The 27,797-nt window shown below is 48.2% G+C and overlaps 1 protein-coding gene across 8 annotated transcripts in view; it reads right to left on the reverse strand.

Annotated features, from left to right (window-relative positions):
* NFATC2 (nuclear factor of activated T cells 2) overlaps positions 1 to 27,797 on the reverse strand; it is a 179,103-nt gene that overhangs the window by 11,428 nt on the left and 139,878 nt on the right. The gene's annotated exons all lie outside the window — the stretch shown is intronic.

Raw genomic sequence — 27,797 nt, forward strand, 5'->3', positions numbered from 1 at the left:
TCAGTGGTCAGGTAACCTCATAAAGCTGCACCTTTTCTTCCTGTTTTTTGGTCAACAATGGAAAAAAAGCTCCTGCCTTATCAGAACAACGAAGGCACTTGAAGAGCATGAGACCTGAGGATTCTCAGTAAACCCCTCTCTGTATCTGTATGACGCCTACTGCTTTCAAAACACCTGTCTTCCCAAGCCCCTTTGAATGGCCAAATTGGAACACCCGAGTCCATTCCCAGTGCCTGATTTAGAAATATCAAGTAAACTAGATGCTTTCTCAAGGAGAGGCGCAAGCTCCCCAAAATCTCCAAGTGAGACAGAAGGCTTCAGAAATGAATCCTTTTAGCGCTTAAGCAGTACTAGGCCTGGATTTCCACATGTTGGGCTCCTACAGGAATTGGCTAGTTGGGGTTGGCTACTGCTGCCCTGGGGCAAAAGCAGCACTCCATCTCTCCGCCACTTCAGACCCTCTCCCAAAGCAAATATTCCCAGGTGCACATGGCCCTAAGGCAGCTCCCACTTTATACTGCCCGGTCTCCACTCTAAACTGACTTCCTCCAAGTCCAAGAGCAAGCGGCACCATCAGATATTTCACTCAAGGCCTTAAGATACCACCTCCATCCTCACAACCGTCACAGTTGCATTTTTCACCCAGACCCTCACTCCTGAGCTTCAGATTTCGATATCTACCTGCCACGGGTCACCTCAAGCTTCAGAGGGGCCAAAACCAAATTCTGGATGCTCGCCCCTCCCGCTGTCTCACTTGTTCCCATTATGGGAACACACATTCTCTCCTTCCAGTGGTTCAGGCCCACCTCAGTGTATTCCCTGACTCCTTGTTCACAGCCCACATCCCATCCATAAATGCTTCTGGATCTACCCCCAATTAGCCAGAAACAACCGACCTCCATTGCTTCCCCCCGGCCCTACAGCAGGGTGATCCTGTTGGAACTTCTATTAGAGCAAGCCACTCCCTATTTTGCTCAGTTGACAGCTCTGAAGTCCTGTAATAACCAAGATGTTTTCAATGTATCCCTATCATTTAAGAAGCACTTAGATCTCAGGTGTCACTCCGAAGTTCTTTCTCTGAACCTTCAAACACCAAACTGCATGGTGCCCTGTGTTAATATGGGGGCGGGGGGCACACTTGTACTATCTCAGGGGACTCGAGAAGCCAAGGCCTGTTCTGTCACCTTCTCAGAGAAGGCATCACATGATGTCTCCGTCTGCTGCATTCAGAGACGCAGCTTCCTGTTTAGTCATGGAGTTTCACTCTTGGTCAGCTGCATTGTGGAAGGCACAGGCAGGGCCTGCCTTCGTTCAACTGAGGCCTAAAATGAACTCAAGCCCAGACCACCACCAAACACCCTCCTCCGCAGGTGGAGTCTGCACACTCTGCCTTCTCTAATCCCCACAGACCTCTCTGGAGGTGGTGGGGAGAGTCCCATTTCTCAGGCCAAGTTAGTAAGGCAGAGAAAGATGGGGTGATTTGTCCAGTAACAGCCTCCCGACATTGGGTAGGGACCAGAGGTGGCCTCAGCTCTATGGGTACTAGCCCCAGGCTAGGGTTTCTCCAATTTGAAAGACCCCCTGGCTGCCCTGGGACCTCTGTTAAAATGCAGACTCACATCAGAAGCTCTTGGAACACAGGGGCTCCAACGGTGCCTCTGCCTCAGTCTCCTCAATCATAAAACGGGGATGAGAACACCTCCTTGGCTAAGTCACTGTGAGGACTAAATGAGATATAATAGTCCAGGCACAGTGGCTCACGCCTGTAATCCCAGCACTTTGGGAGGCCAAGGCAGGTGGTTCACTTGAGGTCAGGAGTTCGAGATCAGCCTGGCCAACATGCTGAAACCCCATCGCTACTAAAAATACAAAAATTAGCTGGGCATGATGGTGGGTCCTGTAATCTCAGCTACCCGAAAGGTGGAGGATGCAGTTAGCAGTGAGCTGAGATGGTGCCACTGCACCCCGGCCTAGGCAACAGAGCAAGACTCTATCTCAAAATAAATAAATGAGAATGCTATAGCTGGCTCACTGGCATGTGTTTATAAAGTCTGCAATATCATCCCCTAAAGATGGAGGAGAAAGAGACAAAGACCAGTCTAAAAGAGGCCACTCCAATAACCAAGAACACCATTCCATTTCCCTGCATGTTTAAAAGGGAAGTACGCCCACTAATCCCTGTGAATGTGCTGGTCGGTTGTCAGTAACATGGGGATGGGATGTCAAGAGAGAGTCGGTTTTCAGACTTACTACACGGTCCCTAAGTGTCATCCACAGAGGGGTACCTCAAAAACCACAGTTGCTTTTGTGCCAACCTAATACAAGGTTACGGCCTGAGATCTATACAGTGGCCTTGCATTTTTATCCCCCAGGCATAAATTGGTGAGTCATCCCACTGGTCCTATGGACTAGATGATAGTTTAGGATGTAAATTAGAAGTTTAGAAGTGGTTCACTGATTAGCTTAATCAATGGTGACAATTTTCATAAAAACACAAGGGTCAACAAATAGCCATTACAATCAAAAGTACAGACCCAAGACACTGTCTCCTTGAGAAATTATACAACTAGCTTCCCAGACTTCTGAGATCACAGGCATGCACGTTTAAATGGATGGAATTTAAGGGAAACCCCACGTGCATCTCTGTGGTGGAGCCAGTGGGAATTAGCCACTGGCCTACAGGACGTCCCCTTTTGGTTTACAATGTGAGACAGATGCCCCTCCTGGCCAGTGTAGGCCATGCTACCACCTTCTCTCCATTTTCTGCTTTTTTGCAATGATTGCACATCAACTTACAATCCAGGGAAAAACAATTGGTGACTTTCTCCAAACTAAGCTGCCCCACAGGGAAGGACCAACCAACTGTGGAAACTCAGACCTGAGCTGCCATTTCTGTTCTCCAGTTCAGCAGAATTTTTTTCTGATTACATGCAGCTAAGCTGCGCCTCTCCTATCAGGCAACCACAGGCAGGAAAGCCTAAACAAACCACAGTTTATTTCCTTGGCCTTCAGCCAGTTTATCACCACCTCGGCCCCCCTCCTCTGCTAAGAAACAGCCAACAGATCAAACCCTGAAAAATAACTTGTTGCCTTTGGGGGAAAAAACGGCAAAAGAAAAGAACTTGTTACCATGTTGAATGGAGACACAGGAACCAAACAGCTTCAAACCCACAAATCAGCCTGTGATCACAAATGAGACGATAAAACAAATACCTGATTTTTGGGAAGCCACATACCATAAGCCCACTCAGGGGCTATAGGAATTAACAAACATTTAAGATAAATATTTGAGTTTATGTTTCTTTGCTTATCTGTGAGAGATGGAATTGCGGGCAGGTGAGACTCTCCCAGGTGCACTGGCAGGTGGAAGCAGGGAGCAGAAAGATTTCCACCCTAACTTGCTTTGCTCATGTCACAGAATCATATGAAACTTCTTCCTCTTCTGGGAGAAGGTGCAAAATCCCTGGCCTGGCTTCGTAAAGATCTTTCTTCAAATACCAACATGGCCCCTGATTCTTTGAAAGAATTCACTGGATATTTACTGAATCTTCCAGCCCAGCCTCCCCCTCACCCTCCCATCTGTTCACCTTCCAGATCATTCTATGTTTGCCCACATATGCCAGGACCAGCTCACAGCACAGCTCCAACATGGGATACCTCCCCCAACACACACACACACATCTACATTCTTCTAAAGCTCAACTCAGGCCCACGTCCTATAAGCAGGCATCCCTGGCCGTGTCACACTTTCTTTCACAAACCTTTACACCTATCTTTTGTATTTTAAGTCTCGGATTTCCCATAAGAGATGTCAACCATACTCCCTCCATGCTTTCCAGATTCAAAGGCAAGAGAAGCCACTAGGCTGCCTGCAAAGATATTTCTCAAGGTTCAAGCAGGGACCAGGCTTTGTCTTCAGTTTCTCCAAGTGAGATCCACAGGCGTGGCCCTTGCACTTACTGCTATCAACTCAAAGGCCACCTGGAGTGACCAGCAAGGATGATGCTCATGGGTGACACTGCAGCACATGTTCCTAAAAGATAGTAGCTCCCAGGACATGCAGACAGAATCTTCACTCCTGACTCAGCCCTTGATCAAATCTTTCACCTATACAGTCCCTGTTATATACTGAGTTATGCCCCCGCCACCACTGCCAAATTCCTATATTGAAGCAATAACCCCCTCTATGATGGTATTTGGAGATGGGGCCCATGGGAGATAACTGGGGTTTGGTGAGGTCATGAAGGTAGGGCTCTCATGATGGAATTATTGCCCATAGAGAAGGGCCACCAGAGGTCAGTCTCATTGTCTTATATGAGGGCACAATGGGAAAAAGGGTGACTGTCTACAAGCCAGGACCTATGCAGGGCCTCTCCAGAGCCTGATCTTGACCTCCTGACCTTGGATTGCTAGCCTCTAGAATTGTAAGAGATAAATTTCTGTTGGTTAAGCCACCCAGTCTATATTTTGTTACACAGCCTGTGCTGACTGATACAGGTTCCAAGGCACATTTTTCTCCAATGTCTCGGTCTATGGTCATGAGGTAGGCATCTGGCCAGTGAAGACACGGAGGTTGAGGTAAGTAGGCATCCCTATACTTTAGGTCCAGCATGCCACGGCTGGTCCGTGGCAGGGGGTGAACAAGCAGCAGACCCTGATACCCCCCACTACCATACCTTTATGCAGCCTGGTTGACACTCCCCTTTTTTCTCTGCATCTGAGTTCTGCTTATCTGCCCGTGATCAGGGCCAAATCTCTGTTTCTTGCAGCTAACAGCTCCTCCCTTTCTCAGCTGTCTTGACAAGGGCTCACACCCTGGGGTGAGAGTCACAGGGACACATAGACTGCTGGGGTCCCAGCTCTGCCACATCCTTTCATGGGACTTGAGGCAAATCCTAACCCTCTCTGTGCCTCCTTTGTAAAAGACGGGCAATAACGATTCCCAACTTCTAAGGCTTTTAGAGAGAACCAATGAGTCAATGCATGCAAAGTTCTTCAAATGTGCAAGGCACATTGTAAGCACTCTGCATGACATTACTTGTTTTGGGAATCTGAGCCAATCTTTTAAGTCCTTGAGCCTCAGTTTTCTTGTCTGTAATATGAGAATGCATATACGTGGCACTATGCCAAGCTAAGAAATAAAAAACCAAAGTATCAGCAGCTGATTCTATTAGCAGCAACACAGAGAAGACCCTTGTTAACAGACTGTATTGGTGGGATGACCAGTCCACCCTCTTCCACCAAAGCACTTTCACCTTGGAAGCTATTTCTGCATTTTCAGAGTGGGCGGGGCTGAGGTCAGCCATGCTCTCAGAGATGCGTTTTCACATCCTGCTGAGGGGGCCCCTCCCAGGTCTCTCTGTGCCCTAGTGCACACCGACTGCACTGGGCCAGCGACCTGCAGAGCAGCGCTCTGAGTCACTGACACGCTCTGCAAACCAGAGGCCTCCGGAAATCAGCCCAGACAGCAGACTCGCGCAGTAACCCGCTGCCAGCCATTTTATGAGCAAGACCTCGGGGCTTACAAGAAAGATGCCACACCACGTGCCAAACTGTCCCCAGCTCCTGGGATGAGTAGACACGGTGATTCTGAGACTCTGGTTTCTAGTAAAAGGGGCCCACTGGGAGGAGAATGTGCCACTGGCAGATCAGTTTGTGGCCAGGAAGGTACCAAGTCCCAAGATGCCAAGAGGAGCCACCTGCCTCGAATTGAGCTCCAGGAAGAGAAGGGCAGCTGAGGCCGGCCAGCAATGCCAGACAGGCATGTCCCCCAGATCAGCTTCCTGGCATCCTACGTGTCCTCCCCTGACCCAGCCTCTACCACCACACTTCAATTATGCCTTTCAAACCCCAAATCCACATACAACACGAGGCCAATAGAGCAGGACAAGAGGCTGCCACTCAGAAAGATGTGAGGCAGGCAACCGTGTTCACCTTGGGTTTCTAACGAGCTGCGGGTGTGCAGGCGCCATGATTTCACACATCATCTCACTGTGCCTCACCAGAGATCTGTTTGCATGTGCCATGTTCATAGAAGCTGGCGTTAGACAGCTCACAGCCTCACAGGCACTGCCATTCAGTTGTGTGTGGCTCCTGGGGTCCTGGTTTTTATGGAGGGGGTAGCATGACTCAGACCACAGGACCCCATATCTTGAAGCCTATGATATTTTAATATCAACAGCTCACTGGTTGGTAATACCCTCCTGAAGGCAGAGACCTCGTCTCTCTCATTTATTGCTATATCTCCAGCACCAAGGACAGAGCCTAGCACACAGTAGGTGCCTGGTAAAAATCTTGAGGAATGACTGGGCAAAAGAATAACTACCACCTCCTAATTTATTGGATTTGCCCAGAATTTTTCCAATCAGGCCTGGCTTTCAATTGTCTCCCAGAGTTGGCCTGAAGACTTAACAGGAAGGTTGGTGGCCAAATTGGGAATAGTTAGACAGGAGCTGACATAGCCACACGGAAGCGATTCGCACAGTAGTGCGCACAAGTGAGTGAGAATTATTCAATGTGCACGTCCTCCATTCACCCTCAATGAGCTCCTTGGCCAGTCTGGTTTCTGGATCCTTTTGGCTACAGAGGCAGACAAGTGAGCAGAATAAACAGGACCAGGCCGAGGCCGGGGAAAAAGGCAAATGGAGGAGGCAGGTGAGACAAAGAGGTGGTATGGAGGACCCCAGGGTGGGGATGCGGTAGCAGAGGTCAGGAAAGAGGAGACATGAGCTTGGAGCAGGGGCATCAGGGTTACTGAGGCAGCCCCTGTTGCTGCCTCCTCAGTGGCTTGCTCGGCTCTTCCCCGCAGAACCCAGAACACAGGCCAACCTGCCCTTGATTCACTTCCCAAGTAGCTGGGAGGGGATGCAGGATATGGTGGTAATGAGGGAGACACCAGAGGACAGCCTCAGGGAGCCAATGCTGCAGAGGGAAGGGTGTGGGAGGAGCTGCCTCCCCTGCTTCTGGTGTTGGAGTGTGGAAGGGGAACCAGGAACTGCAGGGTCTCTGGGTTCCCGAAGACAGACACTGAAGGCAGACACTGGCACCAAGAAAGGTGGGGGGCTCAGGGGGGAGGGTCCCAGAGACGTTATAGAGCAGCTGACCAACCCAGATTCTTCTCCCAGCCCGGCCTCCCAACCTGTCAGAAATAAGCCCCTCTACACCAGGTGTTCTGTCAGCTGTAGATGAAACTTCCTTATATAGAATCACAGTTACCATTTTGTTAATTTTTTATGGCACTTTCTACAAAGGATTTTACATACATACACATATGAGACGAGTCTTGCTCTGTCGCACAGGCTGGAGTACAGTGGCACTATCTCGGCTCACAGCAACCTCGGCCTCCTGGGTTCAAGCGATTCTCCTGCCTCAGCCTCCTGAGTAGCTGGGATTACAGGTGCACACCACCACACCTGGCTAGTTTTTGTATTTTTAGTAGAGATGAGCTTTCACCATGTTGGCCAGGCTGATCTCAAACTCCTGACCTCACATGACCCACTTGCCTTGGTCTCCCGAAGTGCTGGAATTACAGGTGTGAGCCACCACGCCTGGCCTATATATATATTTTTTAATCCTCACAGTCACCCCATGAAGTAGGTATTGGCTGCCCCCATTACACAGATGAAGAAGCCAAGTCTCCAAGAGAGTCACAGACTCAGGCTCTACAGCTGTTATGTAGCAGAGCAGCATGGCTAAGGCTCCTTGAAGATAGAAATTCATTTTTGCTCACCACTCGTCCACAAGAATACACTCCTCTGAATGCAGCTCAGCACAAACGCTGGTCCTTGGGAGATCCCAGCTTTTATCAGGGTTGAGCAGTAGAAATCGCCCACATGGTACACAAGGAAAAATGGAGGTAAGAGGAATCGTTGTTAGCTCTGGTTAACCTATGCCAGGGAGCGGGCATTGAGATTTAAGAAGCGAAGAGTGGCTTGGCCTCCTCAGGACCACTATACAAAGCCCAGTACACATCTAAAAGGTGAGATGGGGCCAAGCACAGTGGCTCACACAGCATTTTGGGAGGCTGAGGTGGGTAGATCACCTGAGGTCGGGAGTTCAAGAACAGCCTGACCAACATGGAGAAACCCCATCTCTACTAAAAATACAAAATTAGCTGGGCATGGTGGTGGATGCTTGCAATCCCAGCTACATTGCTTGAACCCAGGAGGCGGAGCTTGTGGTGAGCTGAGATCGTGCCACTGCACTCCAGCCTGGGCAACAAGATCAAAACTCCTGTCTCAAAAAAAAAAAAGGTGAGATGGTGCTAGAGTTACGGCCAAGGCCTGGGCTGCAGTCAGGAATGACTGGAGGTGCCCCAGCTTGCTTCCATTGGCAGTGTTCTCCAGCAGAAGAGGAAACTGTAGGCTCACTTCCCACAAACCCACCAGCAACTGGGGTTTCCAGACCCCACAGAGGCCAGGCCTTCCTGAGGCATCAGTCTGACTCTGGCTTTGGGCCTGGGGCATCAGCAGCACATATAAGGCCTGCTCTCTGGAGAAATTGTGACATCTGAGCTCCACAGCAGGGCCTATCTGAAAGGGAAATGCAGGTCACTCCCAAGGGTGACGGGTGAGTGGCTTCCACAGCAGGTGCCTGGGTGTTACAACCACTTGCTGGCCGCCTCATCAGAATTCCATATTGATCAACTCTCCCTAGCCACCTGCCAGCACCCACCCACTGTCTGGACCCAGGAATCCCACTTGGCCTTTAAGATTGAAGATGATCCGGTTCCCTCGCCTCACTCTCCCCTAGTTCACAGCCTTCCTTGCTATACATGAATCACAGCAAGCCCGCTCATGCCCCAGGGCCTTTGCATCTGCTGTTCTCTGCACCTGGAATGCTGCTCTTGCCTTAGACATCCGCAAGGCTCTCTTGTTGAGATCTCTTCTTAAACACCGCCTCCTATGAGGTGTTCCCCTTACTGGAAAGGCAAGCAGGCCTCCATGCCACCTCATGCCCTGTCCCCCAGCCTGCTTTCTCTTCTGACAGAGCACTTGGCACCCCCAGCTTTATCATTTATATGTTTAGACTGCATGCATTAGGAGGGCAGGGACTTTGAGCCTTTTCACTATGTTAGCCCCAGCAGTGAGCAGTAAACAGCTGTTGGATGAATGAATGATTCCATGAAATAATGGACAAATCAACAAACCAACTATGGCTTCCGGGTATTGGCAACCCAGTGGTGACTCCATCATGTGGACATGGGGTGCTGCAGTCCTCATCTTGGTAGAGCAGATTGCAAGGGAAACTGGGAATCACGCTTCCCGGTCACAAAGAAGGAGACAGTGCCTCTGCGCTCTTGCTCACGCTGCACTCCTGCCTGGCACCCCATCTCCCCTTCTGACTAATGAAACCCTGGCCCCAAAATTCCAGAGGCCCACAGCCCCTAGGGCACCCAACCCTACACTTGGCGTTCAGTAGGCTTATTGAACTGCTAAGCAAATGGGGTCAGGACGAGAATTCTGGAGTCTGGAACCCTAAGCCTTCACTTTCCACTCGGTCCAACTTAAAGAAGGAGAAATTGTTTCCCCATTTGTGAATTTTATATGCCAACTGGGACATGGCTAGAAATTGCCCATGAAAAGACCGTAGCAGGAAGTAGGTTTTAAGAGCAGCAGATCCTCAGGAAACCTGAGCCGTTTAGAGACAGGAGGGCCAGCCTTCCAACTGAAGCTCTCCACAGCCCGACCCTGAGCATCCATCTACTCAGGCCACCGAGTGTCCAGGGGAGGGTGAGGTGGACCACAGAGCCAGAGCCAGTTTCTCAGGCACTTCCCACCCATAAGGCAAGATTTGGTGGCTGGGAAGGACAGTGAGTCTTGTGAGAAGTGGCTCTTTATTTCTAGTATGAAAGACAACTTCTAGCAGGCTTTGAAAAACACCATAAAAATTCAATACTGGCCAGGCATGGTGGCTCACGCCTATAATCCCAGCACTTTGGAAGGCCGAGATGGGCAGATCACTTGAAGTCAGGAGTTCCAGACCAGCCTGGCCAACATGGCGAAACACTATAGGAGAATCTCTTTGTGACATCAGGGTTGAGAAAGATTTTCTAACCCACTGCTTTGAACTGGCGGGCGCCTCAGAATCAGTTGGGAAGCCTGTAAACGCAGAGACTGTGGGCCCTCCCGGCAGCGTCTCTGATTCAGCAGGTCTGGGGTGGAGGTGGCATTTGCATTTCTAACAAGCTCCAGAGTGACCTGATGACACCTCATCCTAAACTACACCCAGAAAACTCACACCTTTCAGAAAACAAACGTAACTACATGAACATTTTCTTTTCATCGAAAGGTACCATTTTACATGTACCAGCTAAGTGAAAAGATTTAACTGTCTGACAGTATCAAACTTTGTGAGAATGAATTACGTATGTGTTGCTGATGGAGTGTCAACTGGCAACCGCTTCAGAACACACTTTGTCAGTGTCCACAAATTTGGAAGTATGTACACCCTGTGACCAAGCAACTCCCCTGGTCAGTATAACCCTACAGAAAGTCCTCTGGGTGCAAGCACCAGGAGACCGAGAAAGAACATTCCAGACAGCACTACCTGTAACCAGAAAGAGGACAAATCCAGAAACAATCAAACGCCCACCGTCAGCAGAATGGATCAACAGGCTTTACAATGGAATCTTATGGAGCAGAGAAAAGGAAAGAATTGCAGCTAAAACAAAGACAATGAGTGAAATCTACAAAGAAAATGAAGTGGCAGACACAAGATTCAGGGTGGCAGTTATGCCAAGGTGTGAATAAAGAGGGTGTGTTTGAAACTGTATGCAGAATCACTGGGCATCGTGGCTGTGAACATCAGAGATGAGCCATCCAGACCCACCTGCCTCCTGATGGAGGAACACGCCGCCCTGATGGGGCAGTCTTGCCAAAAGCATCGAAACTGAATTGGATCAGGCCTCTAGATCTGACTGCCAACTTACAGGAAACACAGAGGACAGAGCCACGTGTCAGACGACACTACAGGACTGGAACCTGCAAAACCCACAGAAAATTCTACAGGACACCTCGTTTCTTCAGCACAAAGATGGCAAAGAGAACAGATGAATGTGGGGCATGAGCAGACTGAAGAAAATGAAAAGACATTTCACACAAGCACCATATCTGGCCGCTCCTTGAGTCCAGAGTCAAACAAACTAAAAAAATAAAGAAATATTAGGATATTTATGAGAAAATTGAGAATTTGAACACTGGGTTTGCGATAACAATATCACGGAAAAAGCGTTGAAGTCATCTTTTAGAGAAATGTAACTGAAAGGTTTTCTGGAAAACATTTTATACAAAGAAGAGCTCAGAGGAAATGATTATCCTATGGTTCCTTCAGCTTAGGAGGAGGGGTAAGTACACAGTATTTTTGTCATCACATATTTAAACATATTTATATGCATTTAATAAAAGCAATTTATTATTTAAAGGAAAGGAAGAGTAGGGAGAGAGAAAGGGACAGAGGGAGAAGAAAGAAGGGAGAGGAGGAGGGAGTAAGAGGAAAGGAAAGAGATGAGGTAGGGATTATTTGGAGAGAAGGAGGACAAAAGGAGACAGGTCTCCTTTGCACCCACCATACAAGAGCTGGTATTATGCACATCCTGGCACCTGTAGAGCATTCTAACATACTGAGGGCAGGAGAATGTCACCTCTCAGCGAGACCTTCCTTGATGACCCTGTCTAAAGTCTTCTCACCCCAGCACCCTGTTTCTTGTCTTCATGGCATATGTCACCACTGGAAATATATTTCTTCGCAGCATTTCTCCTTATTCCTCAACAGACTAAAAGAATCACAGAACAAGAACCTCGCTTCACTCATCCAGCACCTACCGATTTACCTGGCTGGGAGCAGGGGTGGCTAATGACGATGGTGGTAACGATAGTGGTAGTGGAGGTGGTATTTTGTATCTACTGGGTATCTACCCTGTGCCAGGCCTTGTTCTAAGCAATCTACATGGACTAACCCACCACCCAATGTTCACAGTGACCCATGAGGTAAGCCTTATAACGATCACTCCCATTTTGCAATTCAGTAAATCAAGGCTCAGTGAGGTGAAGGGAATCGATCAGAGTCATGCAGCTACCACGTGGCCGAGCAATGATTTCCATCCAGAAGTTCTGGTTCCAGGGCCTACCCTGGACTCCAGCCTTGCTGAGAAAATTACATTTAATAGTAAAGACAGAAGCTTTTTGTTTAGGCCTGAACAGATCTGAGTTAACAACTGAAGTTCAAAGAAAACCTGATTAAACCAACTTATTTCTCCTGCCATACTGGCCCCAGTGTTCTTTATGCGTGCACGCGCGAACATGCACACGCATGCACACATACACATGCACACACACGCACACAGTATAACTACACCTGGCCACACTACAAACCACAGTGCAAAGTACTGATGCAATGCAATGGTTTTTTTTTTTTTCTTTTTGAGACAGAGTCTTGCTCTGTCACCCAGGCTGGAGGTACAGTGGCACAATCTCAGCTCACTACAACCTCTGCCTCCCAGGTCCAAGCGATTCTCTTGCCTCAGCCTCCCGAGTAGCTGGGATTACAGGCGTGTGCCACCACATCTGGCTAATATTTTTTTTTATTTTTAGTAGAGACAAGGTTCCAACATGTTGGCCAGGCTGGTTTCAAACTCCTGACCTCAAGTGATCTACCCACCTTGGCCTCCCAAAGTGCTGGGATTCCAGGTGTGAGCCACTGTGCATGGCCTGAAGCAATGCTCTTTGCCTTGTTTTCTGTCTGGCACACAGTATGACTTATTTTCTGCATGGCACGCAGTAGGCACTCTGCAAATGTGTCAAGTGGAACTGACCAAAATGCAAGGAATTTGGGCCGGGATGCCAACCTTTCCAAAACAGAGGTGCCAACCTCAGTGAGGAAACATCTCTACCAAGAGACCCTAGAGGGTGAGCAAGTCCCTTTTGGAAATTCAAGGCCCCCACAGGAGGGGGCCCTAACCCCATTAGTCACACCCACCCAGCAGGAATCACTTCACTGCTTTCCTTCCAGCTCCCCTTCCGGCCTTCCAGAGGGGACCCTGAACAGCTAAAAACTCTGATAATAAGAAACCAAGGCCTGTGAGATCTGGAGTGTGAATTTAGGAAATTCTTTCCAGGATAGGCCTGGCCAGAGCCTGTCTTGGGGTGAGCCCCCATGACTGGCACACTCTAGCCTCGCACAGTTGGGGGTGATTGGATCGGGGAAGGGGCCCGGGACCAAAAGGGGTGGCCCTCTTGGATGGATCCAAGTTGTCTGCGTTCTTAGTCACAAGACCATCCTCAGAACCTTCTCCCTAATTGGAAGAGAGCAGGAGCATAGCATGCTGGGAGCTGCTGCCCCTTCTCCCAACGGGCCAGGGGTGGGCAGGAGCAGGGAGCTCCAGTTCCTGGGCTGAGGCGTGAATTTCTCAGAACCCCGGCAGCCTGGAAAACACAGAGCTGGTTTCTGTTTTCCACCCCCAGAAACAGCCTGTAACCACAGCAGGAGGGAGGCCCTGCTGGCCGGGTCAGGAGCACCCTGGCCAGGCGAGGATGCAAACGCTGCTGCTGTTTAAAGAAGGAAGCCCTGGCCAGCTCACATGCCCGATTCCCGGGCATCCCTGGCCACCTCATATTCTCTGCCAACAGGGTCCACAGGGATGTTATCTTCAGGAGGAGCTAGGATTTGGAACACAGCCCTCAGAACAGGGGTGCATGCCAGCTGGGCCAGGAACTTGGCGTGCAAAGGGGGTGCGATCTCACAGGTCTCCCTGCAAACGGAGTGCTTCTGTGTCCAAAGCAAGCTGGTGCCAAGCACAACAGGACAACAAGGGGTACAGAAGGAGGAGAAGCGCAGGATGGGGCCGCCTGACCCGCACACAGAGCCAGGTGCAGTGTCCCGCCCTCCAGGCAGCGGCTCCCGAGTTTCACAATCCTTCCCATGGCACTCAGGTTTGCTGTCACAACAACCGTAGGATGACCCCAAGCTGGGCAGCGCTGCTGGCTGGAGGCGAGAAATTGATTTTCTCGTGAACCCAGTGGCCAGCACATTTCTGAGGTCATGACCCGGCCTGGCTTATGGAGTCCCCCAAGCATCTGCCTCTGTTGATCCACTGTGCCCTCTGAGGCTGGACAATGTGGCACTGAGAGGACCCTGGGTTTCAAAGTCATCCTCCTGAGAGGAGATAACAGCCTGATTCTAGGACCAGGACACTAGGACCAGGACACAGCCCATCTCCTCAGGGTTTACTCACTGGCAAATCTTGTTAGCAGATGCTAGACGTTTTTATTTGCACTCCTGAACTCCCAGAGAAACATACAGCATCTTTTTTTGTCAAAAACCCTAAAGGCGAGGGGTGTGGTAGCTCATGACTGTAATCCTAGCACTTTGGGAAGCTGAACTGGGAGGAGGGCTTCAAGCCAAGAGTTCAAGACCAGCCTGGGCCACACAGTGAAACCCTGTCTTTACAAAATTAAGAAAAAACAGCCCGGAGTCATGGTGCATGCCTATAATCCCAGCTACTCAGGAGGCTGAGGTGGGAGGATTGCTTGAGCCTAGAGTTCAAGGCTGCAGTGAGCCATGACGGCACAGTGTGCTCCAGCCTGGGTGACAGAGCAAGACCCTGTCTCCTCCAAAAAAATTAAATAAAAATGTTAAAATTTAAAAAAACACACTAAAGAACATATACAAATGTACTCACTCACTGTGGGACCTTGGACCTGTTACTTAACCTCTCTGAGCTACAGTTTCTCATCTATTCAATGCCTCATGAGGCTGCTGTGAGGCTTAAAGGAGCTAATGCAGCAAAGTCTCCGAAGAACATCTGGTAAACAGTAAACACCATCTAAGCATGAGCTGCTATTATTATTATTCTTTGATGGCAAATCGTTTTAAACCATTTACAACCCAGGCAGTCTCTTCTTGATTTCATGCCTGGCTATTCATTCAATTCTCCAAATACTGAGTGAGCACCTTATGTGTGGGAAGCTGAGCCAGGCTTTGAGCAAAGGGTGGACATCAGCAAATGCTGTCAAGGGCTTCCCATGTGCAAAGCCAGCCCAGGGGCAGTCAGCAGTGTGGACAAGTCACAGTATGTGTCCTCAGCACCCAGAGACTTGAACCTGAGCAAGGGAGGAGAAAAAAAATGGGAACACCTGAAAGAGACCATGTTCATTCCGGGACTTCAAGGCGAGAGAGAAACCCTCCAGATGCAGAGAGGAGACGCTGTCAGGGCCCTGGAACCCTGGCCAGATTTCAAAATTCATAGGAGACAGCTGGGCATGGTGGTTCGTGCCCGTAATCCCCCAGCACTTTGGGAGGCTGAGGTGGGAAGATCACCTGAGGCCAGGATTACGAGACCAGCCTGGCCAACATGGCGAAACCCCTTCTCAACTAAAAATACCAAAATTAGCTGTACGTGGTGACAGGAACCTGTAATCCCAGCTACTTGGGAGACTGAGGTAGGAGAATGGCTTGAACTTGGGAGGTGGAGGTTGCAGTGAGCAGAGATCATGCCACATTGCATTCCAGCCTGGGCGACAGAGCGAGACTCTGTCTCAAAAAAAAAAAAAAAAAGAAAAAGAAAAAAAAAGTCACAGGAGAGCAGAGATGGATTTCCAGGTGGTGGTTAAGGCATGGGCAAAGGTTGGGAGGTAAGAAAGCCTCAGCACGGCCGTGTGTCATCCTCCCCACACAGCTGAGGGGTGGGCAGGCGAGACTGATCGTGCATACACACAGCCGGAAACACAGCCCCAAGCGGAACAGAAAGGTTTCTGTTTCTAAATCCTCATTTTCACACTAGCCTCTGGTGTCATTTCTAGGACCTGAAATCTGTCCCTTGCTTTTTAAAAATTCTCTCCGAGGAGGCTGGGTGTGGTTGCTAATGCCTGTAATCCCAGCACTTTGGGAGGCCAATGTGGGCAGACTGCTCAAGCTCAGGAGTTTTGAAACCAGCCTGGGCAACATAGTGAGACCCCATCTCTACAAAAAATAATTCGCCAGGTGTGGTGGTACGTGCTGGTAATCCCAGCTGCTTGGAGGAGCTGAGGTGGGAGGATCACTTGAGCCCAGGAGTTTGAGGCTGCAGTAAGCCATGAGCATACCATGGCACTCCAGCCTGACTGACAGAATGAGACCCTGTATATAAAAAAAATTCTCTCCCAAGTTATATATGCCTGTTAAAGCAGAAAATCCAAGAGAAAACACAAACAGGAGAAAGAGAAAGTCTCCCTCCTACTCTGGCTCAGTATTTCCTTGTGTGTCTGCGTCTCATTGATGGACATTTAGGCTGTTTCTAGTCTCCTGCTATGAGAGACAAGACTGGGGCCCACATCCCACAAACCACATGCAACAGGCTTTCTGGATGAATCCAGCTTCCTGAAGACAGATGAGGCTTACTGCGGTCCCTGATGAAGTGACCACCCACTGTCTCTGGGGATCCAGGAAAACCAAGAGCTCCTAAAGTCACAAAGCTTCATGCCAGAGAACACTGTGCAGGGCTGGGGACCAGTGACATGGAATAAACAGCCGGCCTGGCTCACAGCGGGGCCAGCACATCTAAAGATACATTTCTAGAAGTGGGATATTCTGGTTAAACGATGTGTGCATTCTAAATTTGGGTTGATTTCACCAAATAGCCCTTCAAAAGGGGTTCTACCCATTCCATTTGACCCAGCAATCCCATTACTGGGTATATACCCAAAGGATTATAAATTGTTCTATTATAAGGACACATGCACACGTATGTTCATTGTAGCCCTGTGTACAATAGCAAAGACCTGGAACCAACCCAAATGCCCATCAATGACAGACTGGACAAAGAAAATGTGGTACATATACACCATGGAATACTATGCAGCCATAAAAAACAATGAGTTCGTGTCCTTTGTAGGGACTTGGATGAATCTGGAAACCATCATTCTCAGCAAACTGACACAAGAACAGAAAGCCAAACACCGCATGTTCTCACTCACAAGCGGGTGATGAACAATGAGAACACGTGGACTCAGGGAGAGAAGCATCCCACACTGGAGGTAGTGGCGGGGTTAGAGGAGGGACAGTGAGGGTCGGGGGGAGGGAGGGGAGGGATAACATGGGGAGAAATGCCGGATATAGATGAAGGGGGAATAGAGGCAGCAAACCACCCAGTAATATATGCACCTATGCAACAACCCTGCGTGGCCTGCACATGTACCCCAGTACCTAAAGGAAAATTTTAAAAAAAAGAGGTTCTACCCATGCAGATGCCCACCGATAATGACTGAGAGGACATGTTTCACACCCTTCGCCAATACCACAGGTTATCAGCCTCCCCTCATGCCCTTCCTCCTCCTTTCCCTTTCTTCCTTGCCAGTGTTGTCAATCTCACAGGAGAAAGAACTGACCCTGGTATGGAACAATTGCACCAAACACAAAACATAATGTTCAGATAATAGGAAGTCTGGGGAAAAAGAAAACAGAAAAAGTTTAATAATTCCAGAGAGAGTAGCCAGGTGTGGTGGCTCATGCCTGTAATCCCAGCATTGTGGGAGGTGAAGGCAGGTGGATCACTTGAGGTCCAGAGTTTGAGACCAGCCTGGCCAACATAGCAAGACCCCATCTCTACTAAAAAATACAAAAATTAGCCAGACATGGTGGCGCATTCCTGTAATCCCATCTACTCTGGAGGCTGGGGCAAGAGAATCGCTTGAACCCTGGAGGCAGAAGTTGCCATGAGCCAAGATCGCACCACTGCACTTCAGCCAAAGAGACAAAGTAAGACTGTCTCAAAAAAAAAAAAAAATCCCAGAGATAGTTGAGGGAATTGGTTCTGAAATGGTCCAGAGAAGAGAAGAACCGGACCAGGACCCTCAGGACTCAGAGGACCTGCCCGCTGTGCCTGCATAGGGCACAGCACCCCCGGGACTCCCAGGATGCCAGCTCCTGGCTTCTCAGTCTGTCTGGCTGAAGGGGCTGCTCCCTCAAACAGGAAGCCATGATGAAGGGGTTTCACATCTGCCTGGAATAAAGGGCCCGTTCAAATCTGGGAGAGGCTATGTGGGGACCAAACACTGATGAGAAGATAAGGAGCATTAGGACACTTAGCATGTCCCAAGTGCAGAGATGAAGACATTTCTGCAGCCCCGAACAGGTAAAGATGAGGCTGAGGAAGATGATGAAGCTGACAGCTGCTCTCTGTGGAGTGCTGTGTGGCTGACCCGGTTATACTCACTTCCCATACATCATTTTCTTTCAACCTCAAGCACTGCTAATGTCCCAGCTTTGCAGATGGCGAAATTCAGGTCACAGACATTCAGTAACTCACCTAAGGCCACACCCCCAAGTTCCTTAGGCAACAGATGGGAGCTGAGCGTGAGGGGCAGAGGGACAGCAGGGGCGGCTGCAGGAATTCACTTTAGCGCTGGTTGAATCTGGGGTTCCTGCAGGGCATCCACAAGGAGGGCCCAAGAGGAGGTCAGATCCATGGGTCTGGGGCAAAAGCCAGTTTCCTGGGGTCTCATCAGATGAGGGAGTGAAAAGGCAGGAGGAGCAGCCCAAGATCAATGCCCCATTCTCCTCACACATTGACTCAGAATCACTTGTCACACACATGGGCCTCAACCACTCATTGCCTGTGCCTCTGGCTTTGTGACCTCCGACAAATCTCTCCCTTTTCTCAACCGGCTTTCACATCTAAGATGCAGAGATGATCACCCCTGCCTTCCATGGCACCCAGGAAGGGGGAGGGATTATTAGCATTATAATACTTACTGTACTTGTCAGTCTGGCAAACACACTCCCCGCAAAACTGCAGCCTTCCACCTGCCACCACCTTTCTTCCCAGAATAAAATCCACAGCTCTCACCCTGTGAGGCCTGCCCCGCCCTCCAGCCTCCCAGCTACCCCAGACCTCCTGTCCTCCACATAAAGCGGTTTCCTCCCAGCTCTGCCCTGTGAGCTTGCTCTTCCCTCTGCCTGGAATCCCCTCCCCTCACTCTCTTCTTCCAAATTTGAGTCTCAAATCCAAAGTCACTTCCTCGAAGAGGCTGGTCCTGACCACCCCATCTGAAGCTATGCCCTTCTGCATCATCACTGTGTTGAACTCAGAGTACTTAGACTCCACTCCCACATCTGAAATTCTCATCATTTTCTGGTTGACATTTGATGAACAGCCTTCGCCTCGCAGAGCAAGCTTTGCCAGCGGGGAGGCCCCATCCATTTGGTTCACTGCTCTGTCTCAGCACCCAGCCCCAAGCCCAGCTCACTGTACATATTCAGTGGATATCTATTCAAAGGAGGAAAAAACACCAGTTGATAACAAACCAAAAAGGCAAATGCTTGAGCATCATGCCCTGAGAGCTCCCGAGACAGCCAGCCCACCAGCCAAATGCTAAAGGAGGCTGCATCCCTTCACAGCATCAGCCCGCCCTGATATCTGTGGGGCACTGGGCTATCCATAAGTCACTTTTCACACATGCCTTACCCAAGACCACAAGGAAGGAAGAGACAAAAGCTCAGAATCAAGCTTCCTTTGACACTAACTACTCAGAATCATCTTCTGTCCTGGGTGCTGCATCAGGGAATAGACGATGCCACTGGAAATACTCGTTCCTGGTGGCTTCCCACACTTGGAGAGTGCTAGGACTTCTCCAGTCCTCCAGTAACAAGTCTTTATGTAGAATGGACACTCCTTCCCCAAAACACACATGGCGTGGGTCAACACTCAGTATTATAATGCTATTAGTTCTACCAGAGCCGGATACCAAATCCTTCAGATGGTGGTTTTCAGCCAGGGGCAACTCTGCCCCCCAGGGGAGACTTGGCAGAATCTGCATATGTTTTTGATTGTCACATCTGGGGTGCTACTGGCATCTTGTGCGTAGTCAGGAACACTCCTACACATCCAGTCATGCACAGGATAGCCCTCACAACAGAAAATCATCCAGCCCAAAACGATACCGCTGAAGTTGAAAGACTTGCTTTAGGAGAAAAGGCAGTAAGAAAATGTTTTGAGATTCCTGGACTGACCCTTAGGAGAGGAGTTTCCTGAAATTGGGGAAAATAGCAATAACTGGACATTTAAGGCCTCACCCTTGTTCTGGTTTAGGTTTTCTTTTATTGTTTGTTTGGGTTGTTTTTTTTTTTTTTTTTTTTTTTCAGACAGAGTCTCACTCTGTCACACAGGCTGGAGTGCACAGAGTGGTCCGATCACAGCTCACTGCAACCTCCACCTCCCGGGTTCAAGTGATTCTGCCTTAGCCTCCCTAGTAGCTGGGATTATAGGCCTGCACCATCACGCTCAGCTAATTTTTGTATTTTAAGTAGAGACAGGGTTTTACCATATTGGCCAGGCTGGTCTTGAACTACTGACTCAAGGGATCCACCTGCCTTGGCCTCCCAAAGTGTTGGCATTACAGGTGTGAGAAACCGCACCTGGCCTAGGTTTTCTTGACAGTACTTATTACCACCTGACATTATAATATATATTTATTTTGCTGCTTGTTTCCCCAACTAAGAAGTATGCTCTGTGAAGGCAGAGACTCCATTTCACACGCTGCTGTGTCCTCACTGGCACACAGTAGGCATTCAATAAATATTTGTGGAATAGATGAAGAAACTCCTAAGAATATCAAATTATATAAAATGTCCAACCTCCTTTTGCAGCTGTTCATTATGATCATACCTATTCTGCACAGATACCCAAAATCCATTCTCTCATCTTCCACAGTAACAGGTTTCAGCTGTGCACATGACTGGTTAATATAATTACAAAAACTACACTTCCCAGCCTCCTCTGTGGCTCAGTGTGGTCACATGACAAGGCTCTGGCCAATAAAGTACTAGCTGAAGGGATAAATGTGATTTCTGGGTTATGCCCTTAAAGGAAAGGGTGTGCCCTCCTTCCTCTTTTTTCCCTTTCAGGAGCCATCTTGGATGATGCAGATGAGGGTACCATCCTGAGAATGGAGAGTGATAAGACAGAAAAAGCCTGGGGTCCTGGTATGTTGGGGCCAGCATACCAGCCACGGACTCCTTATCCCTGTGCTATTACAAGAAGAAGAAATCATCTATCTCGTTAAAGTCACTTTACCTTAAGTTTGGGTTCAGCTACAGCAACCTCTACATCCTAATCAATACTTGCTAATAACCCTCCCAATAACCTCCCCTGCCTTGAAACCTCTAACTGCTTTGGAATCACACTTAAAGACTCCATAACCCTGCAGGGAGAATCTCAGCCAGCCAGCGCTCAAGCGCTATTTCCTGATTTCCCCTTCACACACTCAGGGGATGCAATCCTCAGTCTAAAGGCAGGATTATTTCCTCCCTCAAGCTTCAGAATATCTGAGTGCATTGCTAAGCCAGAGAAAGAAAGGACAGGAAGTCAAATTATTTCAGTCCTCAAATGGTAAGGACAAAAGGAACTACCAAAAAAGGCCCATTAAAATCTTAAAACAGCAATTATGCTTAAATTCATGAGTTCATAATGGTACCAAAAGAAAAAAAAAACTACATGCAAACAACCCTAACGGATCATCACTGTAGGATATTAATGAACCAACACATTATTTTAAAAACTGGTAAATAAAGGGAAAGAATCAAGCATTCATCCCGCTTTTCCTATATGAATTCTATCATTGTTGATGAAGGGAAGTTTCTCTTTATAGCAGTTTTCCAGCTGACAGTAGAGGAAGGGATGGCAGAATTAGAATAGAATATCACCATTTTATAATTCATGCACCACTGAATTAATGGAGCAAGGCATTGACTATCAATCACCAAAAGACAGACAACCCAACTCCACGTACCTCCTGTCAGAAGGATGTGTCACCATCTATGTAGCAATCTTGCCAAAAACCATTGAATCAGAATGAATTAAGCCTCTCCGTTTGACAGCTAACTTACAGGACATACAGAGGATACTGGGGCACACTGAAAACTTCATCATGGAGATGTAACTGACAAAAGCCGGACTGAAAAATTTCACAGGATAAACAACCTAATTTCTTCAACAAATAAATTACCATATAATACTAATGATAAAACCCAAAAAGGATCTTATCATTTAATCTAAAGGAAGAACCTCTAGATTTAATCTAGGGGAGGAAGCTCTCCATTAAAACAGACTTCAAACAAAGGCATCGGCTTGCAATGCTTGGTCTGACTCCCAACACAAATGAACTATAAAATAATAAAAACAAAACAGAAAAAACTTTTATGATATTTATATAAGACAACTGGAAGTTTAAACACTAGATACTTCATTATATTAAAGAAGTATTATTAATTTTCATGTGTGCTAGTGGTCTTGTACTTTCAGAGTCCTTTTTTTTACAGATACATATTATTTATACCTGAAATTACAGGATGTCTAGGATTTGCTTCAAAATATTACTGTGTAGCTATGCACCACGACATGTACCTATAGTCCCAGCTATTCTAGAGGCTGAGGCAAGAAAATTGTTTGAGCCCGGAAGATCAAGGCTGCAGTGTGCCATGATTGCACCTGTGAATAGCCACTGTGCTCTAGCCTGGGCAACATAGCAAGACCCCATCTCTTAAAAAACAACAACAAACCCCCAAAACAAAATTCCCAGGTAATGAAGACAGTAGAGGATGAAGGTGTAGAAATCAGACTGGCCATGCACTGATAACAGCTGAGGCTTCATGGTGGGTATGTAGGGGTACCTTGTACTATGCTATAGTTACATATGTTCAAAATATTTAATAAAGAGTCTTAAAATTATACCCTCATTTAAAAATCTTCCCCAGCCACAAGGAGGGGAAGAAAGAAAGATAAGGGAAGAATCACTTTTAAAGCCTCCCACTGTATCCAGGTCCTGGATTAGGCAGCCTTGGATATGTGTGGTACTTCCACAAAAGGGGGCACAATTCAAATGCCTAATGGGTCCAGATAGAAACCCTGAATGAGTGGAGTGGGTGAGGTCTAAGAGTGTTGGAAACAGATGCTTGGTGTTACAAAGAAAAATTAGTGCTGAGACAAAGGATCTCTCAGCAAAGCAATTTTTACTTCCTGTACTGCAGGAAGGTTACCCTTGCTAACCATCTTGCCATGAGAGTACAACAAAGAAAAAGCAGACATATTTATCTCTTATGCATTTGGGGCCATCCTTACTGCTCTATCTGATCTCCGTTGACTAGAGCCAGACCTTGCAATCTAAACTAAAACCCAATTGGCTAACAACTTAAAACTTTAACAGGTAAGGGACATAGGCTGCGACTTGGGACATGCCTGTGAGCACATCCAGCACAGCTTTTTGGTTAAAGTACAAGGACACAGAATATGCTACATGCTCAGAAGCATGTTTAACAGCTACATAGGATAGGGCTTAACAAAGAGTCATTAGCACATTTACGATTTATTCTTTAACAAGGAAGGAAACTTGGAAGGGGAACTTTTACTTCCCAGCTATCGTGGGAAGACAAAAGGGAATGGCGGGGACTGTGGACAGGGCAACTGGATGTTCCGACAAAAAGAAGCATCCTCGACTCAGGGCCAGCCTTCGCCTTGACTCCTGGTAGCTGCCATGCAGGAGGTGAGGCCCAGGGTGGCTAGATCCTTGGATTTTCTAAGCAACGTCAGAAATCCCGTTTTTATGTGCAATCCCCAGTTTTTCAACACTGGCATCTAATCAGAATATTTTTTCAAATACTGTGTGGGCCAAACAAAATATCTGCGGGCGAAAAGCAGCCCATGGAGTACCAGTTGGCCGCTCATTTCCAAGTACTGAAGCAGACCACAACTCAATCCATCTGTAAGAACGGGAGAGGATGCTTTCATCAATTTTGGGTCAGTTCTTTCTTAGGCATTTAATAAAGCTGAGAATTCCAGAGACACCATCAACTTCCAGAAATCTATAAGAACCGGCTGCAGAACATTTCAGAGGCGTCCTCCACGTCGTCAGCTTATGCAACAGAACCTCTACTTTGCCCAGAGTTTTGGAAATTAACAACGAGGGAATGTCTTTTCAGCTTTCCTGGGATAGTGGAACTAACAGGCTTCAGATGAAACCCATTTGTTGGTTTGCGGACCGCCTGGGACTGAAGTCCAAACTGCTTGCAACAGACAAGACTGCCATAAAACCAAGTTGGGGTGCTCAAGGCTCATTGTAAAATGACCAGCGAGCTCTCCACATTGGCTGCCTTGCCAGAGATCTGATTTTATGACTGTTTAAAGGGATGAGACAGATGTCATTCCCAAACCTGAAAGCAGCAGGATTTGCTGCTGAGGATCAGAACAGACTGCCTCCAAATCAGCCCTCAGTGTGTCTGTGACTTCATCTAGAGAAAGATTCTTGACACCCTGCATGGGCAAAACAGGCCCCTACCCCTGCCTCTATTCACAGGCACAACTTGACCAGATCCCCGGATCCATAAAAAATTAAAGAGGTGTCAAAAATGCAGCAGGGAAGAGCCAAATAAATGGTTTCATCATTCCCCAGGAAGAAAACACCTCTTTTTTTTTTCTGAAAGGGTGGAAAGTAAAAGAAAATTGGTGCTAAAATAAAGTTGAAGTGGTTCAGAGAAAAAAGAGCTCAGAATTATACTTGAAGGCAGCACACACCAAAACACACCCAAATCTCGAGTCTAGGAATGACTGGTAAACATGGCTACTTTGGGGAAGAGGAGTTTTTGTCTGGTTTTTTTTTTTTTTTGTGAGTTTTCCTCTGGGAAAGCAAAGCTTTGCCATTGATCCAAAATGGGTTTATCAAGGGTGGGGAGGGAGGGAGTACAGAGAAAAATCTAGTATATAAAATGAGTTGAGTAATGGTCACCCAATTCATAAAGTAACCAAATTCTTTTTCAAGTTCTGCTTTTTTAGAGAAAAACAGACTACAGCTAGAGCTAACACTAGAAAGTTGTGTAGATTTTTTAATATTATAATATTCTGGCCAGGCATGTGGCTCATGCTTGTAATCCCAGCTCTTTGGGAGGCAGAAGCAGGAGGATCCCTTGAGCCCAGGAGTTCGAGACCAGACTGGGCAACATAGCAAGACCATGTCTCTCTATAAAAAATAAACACGTAGCCAGGCATGGTGGCATGCGCCTATAGTCTCAGCTACTGAGGAGGCTGAAGCAGGCAGATTGCTTGAGCCTGGGAGGTTAAGGCTGCAGTGAGCTGTGAGGGCACCACTGCATTCCAGCCTGGGTGACAGAGCAAGAGACCCTCTCTCCTTCAAAAAAAAAAATTGGATTATCTTGGGCTGTGGCTGGAATGAGGGAAAATCCATTACAGTTTCCAGCCCCCCAGGCAATGCTGTTGAAAGCCATCACCCGAGTTGCGGCCCTGCCCTGAAATGAGCGAGGTCTCTGGAACGGCCAGTATAGCGAACCCACAGAGCAGGGAAGTGAGTCTTAGCCCGTCTGCCCTGTGTTCTAGTAAGAATGAAAGTACAAAGAAGGGCTTTAAGATTGGCTATGATGCTGACCTACCCATAAATCTTGCTTAAATGAGCACCTCACTCTTTCTCAAGGATATTCACCTGTTGCTACAAGAGAACAACAGTCTCATTTGGAAATTAAATGTAGCATAAACAATTCAGAACAATTTAAAGTGCTGGTTCTGGCAGATGACTTGGAGGCCACTGAATGACACTAGGTGCTGCCTCTCACTTGGCCCTCCTTTTCAGGAGCCGTCTGCCCTTGGTGGGACAGATGCTGCTCTGGAATGAGGGCTGTGTGGACAGCAAGTCTGGGAAGGGACTTTCTTGTGGTTTGGTGGCTTCTGACCTCCAAATGCAAGTGCACATTCCTTTGGAAACACTTGGCTTGCAGAATTTCAAAAAGATGGCTGAGCGTTTCTGGGTCTGGAGTCCGCTGGAATGTAGCTCTCTTACATAAGCCAGAAATACAGAGTCCACATCACTCGGGATGAAAGGACCGCTAAGTGGCACAGCTCTAAATCTCACATTCTTTGAAAGGGAGGGGAAACCAGAGAAAGAAAGGAGAGATGCCCTCAGGGACAGATACCTGCATATCGCTTAGGCACCCAGGTGAGGGACAAAGAACAGCTACTCGCTCAATTCAACCACCTTCCAACAGCAGCTCTTACAGATTCTGTGGGTTCCTCTATAGGCAACCACAGTTTTCTGGACTTCAATGTTTTCAAGGCTCGAACTATCCTTTGCTGAATTAACAGAGGTAGCCTAACCACCCACTTGAGAATTCAGGCCAAGAGTCAGCCTCCTGGCTCTTCCTCAGAGTCCAGCTCTGCCCCCTGCCCCTATAGCTCACAACTGACAAGGAAGGAGAGGGAGGAAGAGAAGGATTTCACTGTGATTAGGGGAAGAAGAGTGGTAGCAACTACTGAACGCTCACCATGCATGTCTGGTATTGGGCAAAAAGCTTTACAGGACACTCCCATTTTCATTCTTACAGTCATCCAGAGAGTCAGGGACCATTTCATAAGTGACTTGGCCAAAGTCACAAAAGAGGGCAGTGATGAGGCCAGACTGAGAGCCAGGTGGCACAACCACAGACTCTTTGCCAGACAGTCCTAGAACTGAGGCTGGGCCTTCAGACCAACCATCCCATTCCTGAGAACCGGCCCCCATTGACCAAATGACAGGTACAGGACAATTCGTCAGCACTGTGTGTAACAGCAGGTGACACAGAAGTTTCCACCCGCGGGGGCTTGTGTGCACATTTTACCACCTTTTGTAGTAGAAATGGGGAAAATAAGAACATGTGTATATTTGCATATGTTCACAACGATGTGAAGAAAAACCCTAAAGCAGGCATCCTTGAGGTGGATGATGTTGCCTCCCTGGGGGTAAAAACTGGTTCTCTGAGGGAGGGATGTTGAAAGAATCTTCCATGTGGCAATGCTTCGTGGCCCTGCAAAGGGCTGTGGTACCTGAACAGACACACAGAGGATCTACAGCACTGACATTTCATGGCCTGGTGATTAGAAAAAATGGCCTTAAAAGGCTCCTGGCTGGGGGTCAGGGTGGCAATAATGAAACAAATGTTGAGAAATAATGTTCTACAAGGCTAGAGAAAAACCAGTATCAGAGGGCAGAGCAGAAGGGGGAAGACCACTTCTGGACGTCTTTCTTATATATTTTTTCTAAACATATGAACATAGAGCCTATATAAAGATACATTTTTAAATGAAGGCAAAAAAGGATGCTGGCAAAAGCTCCCGCAGCAGGCCTTTTATTGGTGCCCGTTTCAGGTGGCCTTGTGAGTTGAACTTGATGCCGATGGTTTCTGGTGGTTACCAGTGTACCAGCAAGGCCTACACTGAGACACTCAGACCAGGCTCTCCAGGTGCCCACAGCCTCTGGGCCACTCGGGCACCCGCCTGGCTCAGTTCTCATCAGCACAGAGACTCCTGTGTTTTCCCCTCTGTCGGCACCAGGAGGCCCAGCCCTACCGGGGTCATCGTGGCTGCTGGGCCTGTGGCACAGCTCTGCAGCGATCGGGGTCCGCGTGGGCTTTGCACGCCTCCCCACACAGGAGCCGCTTTGTCCCAGGCTTGCCGTGGGCACTAAGGGGCCCCAGTGAAAGATCCCTGACCTGCTGAACAAAGCAGGCCAGTTACAAAACACTTTTCCATCCCTTGGTTCCTTTCCCCGCTTCCTGAGCTTTGGGGGGGTGCGTCTCTCTGTTCATTCCTTCCCCCGCCTATTTCTCACGCACTGGAGCACCCAGCTTCTGGGTGGAGCCTCTTCAAGGCACATCCATGGCCCCTCTGCCAGAGGCACAACTGGCAAAACCTGAGCCACTGGTCCACACTCCTCCAGGGAGCGCACAGCAGGGGACACACTCATTGAAATTCTCAGCAGTCCCGGGTGAGGGCATCAACTCTCTGGCGCAGA

This window comes from Callithrix jacchus, chromosome 5 (assembly GCF_049354715.1).
Source record: "Callithrix jacchus isolate 240 chromosome 5, calJac240_pri, whole genome shotgun sequence".
Classification (NCBI taxonomy): Eukaryota; Metazoa; Chordata; class Mammalia; order Primates; family Cebidae; genus Callithrix; species Callithrix jacchus.